Source organism: Argopecten irradians, unplaced genomic scaffold (assembly GCF_041381155.1).
Source record: "Argopecten irradians isolate NY unplaced genomic scaffold, Ai_NY scaffold_0280, whole genome shotgun sequence".
NCBI lineage: Eukaryota > Metazoa > Mollusca > Bivalvia > Pectinida > Pectinidae > Argopecten > Argopecten irradians.
The window spans coordinates 859-3,638 of NW_027187747.1; the positions used below are offsets into that span (position 1 = coordinate 859).

The 2,780-nt window shown below is 32.8% G+C and overlaps 1 long non-coding RNA gene across 1 annotated transcript; it reads right to left on the minus strand.

Annotated features, from left to right (window-relative positions):
- Window positions 1-506: 506 nt before the first annotated feature.
- Window positions 507-2,396, minus strand: LOC138312337 (uncharacterized). Its single transcript, XR_011206922.1, has 3 exons — window positions 2,375-2,396; window positions 1,360-1,572; window positions 507-838 (listed from the first exon to the last, which is right to left on the minus strand). It is a non-coding gene; the product is annotated as an uncharacterized lncRNA (long non-coding RNA).
- Between the last annotated feature and the right edge of the window lie 384 nt (window positions 2,397-2,780).

Here is a 2,780-nt window from a genome sequence, read left to right on the forward strand (position 1 = left end):
CATTGAAATCAAATATAGGCAGACATAAACTATGAAATACTTTAAAACAAACCTTATTTTGAAAGATTTTGTTCACAGTAATTTTACCTTTAAGTCAGTAAACCAGGGACAAGAGGACAATTATTAAGTAACTGACCATGTACACAAACAAAAAATCTATTTCAGCTGTCTGACCAAGTAGACAAACATTACAATTAATTAGTTTATAGACTACAAAATGAAGACATAGCTGCCTTGGACACTTAAAATAGGCATGGATCACATGTTGCGTAAATATAAAAAAATGATACACATGCAATAGTCCGATATATGGCCTCTACCCTTAGTATTTCTACAAAGTAAAAACTATGAAATGCACTCAGATACAAATGATATGTACAGATACAAATGATTATACATGTACAGATACAAATGGATATGTAAATTGAAAGCAAAAATGCAGACACTGAAGTGCCATTCAGATGTACAATAAGATATTTACCGTGAGAATTAATGTGTAATTAAATTTATTTGTCAAAGTATGGTACTCCTTATTTTTTTCAAATACTGGTAACAACTGGTAATGCCATTTTCACAATGTAACGTGTAATTAATCAGTATAACAAAGTCATTTCATACACCCAAATGCCTGCTGCCCTAAATTTAAACCCATTTATATTAACGAATGAATCTTTAATGACACCAAAAACTGAAAAATGAAATTTCCCCCCTCATTTTTTGCATTAAAGTCAGTTTTTACTCCTCTTTCGAATTTTGTTGTTTATAGATACCACCATCTTGCACCATTTCGCCTCAAAGTCTTCCTGTGAAAGAGGGCTACACCTTGCCATAATATGGGCTGAAAGAGAATTAAAATACAGTCAAATGGCTGTTAAGTAAGACTTTGATTTGTCTAATTCTAACTGCAACAAAATAACAACGTGGCCAATATTCCTATATCAACCAATTTCCGAAGATTACAGTGATAGAATTTATTTTGGTGAAAGATGAATTGTGAAGGGTTTGTTTGTTTGCTTACTTTATCACCCCATAAAAAGCAAAGGTTATTTTGAGGGTGGATCAATTTCCTTTAGTAGCTGGTGGCTACCTCTAACAATATACGGGAGGCCAGTCACTTGCAATCCATAGAAATTTAAGGGTGAGGGATACATGCAACCACATCAGCAAAAACCAATCCATTCATCAGATTCTGGAGAAACACAAACCACCAGGGGTAGGAAGCATTGAACCCCCCCCCCCTTCCAACACACACGGTGAAGAGATCACTAAATGCTTTAAATACTAGCTAGTGCCATAATGACATAAAACAGCGCACAGAGAAATTAAGTATAATTTACTGGGATATAAAAAAAACCTTACATTTCAAAGCACCAACTTTCTTATAATCCATTGGTTTTTTTTGGTGTTGAACATTCCCGTAAACTGTGGTAAACGTCATTTCCTCTTCTGTCAAAAGGAATTCCATCAGATTTAGGCACAATTTCTCATTTGTCTTTGCAGTCTTATGTGCTCGTTCAAAATCTTCCCGTCGCAGTTTAACCCCAAACCTGGCTTCCCCAAGGTAAACCAAATCTGTGGAATAGAAATCTTGTATTAATAAAAACAACAATAAAGAAACATGAGGGTCTCTATCACTCTCTGGGATCTTTATTTTCAGCAATGGTTTCAGTATATCTCAACAGTTGTGATATTTATGTCCTTGAAATTGAAATCCTAATATCATAAAATCATTCCCCCTGAAGAGCCGAAAGGTGAAAGCGCTAGAAGAACTACTAAAGGACCATCTTCATTGTTTTACCTTACTGATTTCATCTTTTCATATATCATGATTACGTGTTTTTTCCTTGATTCTAAGAAATTGTATACATGGTTACATAAAAGGTGGGGATTTTGATGTTGGTTAAAAATTTGTTATGCTCTACTGCTTAGATCTAAGGACTAGCCTTAAAGTGGTAAAATTTTGAAACCTTACCACCCAAAAATGCAGATGTAACCAAATAAAATTAATACATATAATCTTTTTGTCAAAGAGACAACATTAAAGGCGAATTTACTGTATTTTGACCCATTTATACAATTTTTGAAAACCCACCTTCATAGGATATATATATACTTTCAGTCAATTTTTGAAAAAAAAAAAACCAATTCATGAAACAGAAGTTATTTGGAGAAATTGATGACGCACGCTACACATAAGCTCACCTTTGTCCTTTGGACCAAGTACCAAGGATAAAATCCATTTATATCAAAGTAAACCTGCTCATCATATATGTCTTTAAAAAGGAATGTACTGACCATATTTGAAGCTGTTTAAAATATTACATATCATTTTAAATTGAAGTAAATTTTATGATCTTAAATAAACATAAATTACCGTCATCATTGTTCTGTTTCCCTTCATCTGTTTTTGCTGAAATCATGAAAGAAAATTTTCCTTTACACAGAATACAGTATAACTATGATACTTTGAGAGAGAAAAAAATTGCAGCATATACACATGTATGTATACAGAGATGAAAAGATTAAAATATCGTCTGTAAATAATTGGCTGCCATATTTTATATACATGTGTTTAAGCATCAGATTCTAGGAATTCTGTTGTAACCTTGCCCGAAAACTGGATTTCAGGTTGTTTGGTATCACCAAAATGAATCAAAATAGTAATACATAACATTACTTAAGATTGTATATTTACCTTCATGATTGGGTAGTAATTCATGAAGACATGGCTCATCTGAAAATCAGAAAGATGTATATTGCTGAGTTATAAGTGATAAGTT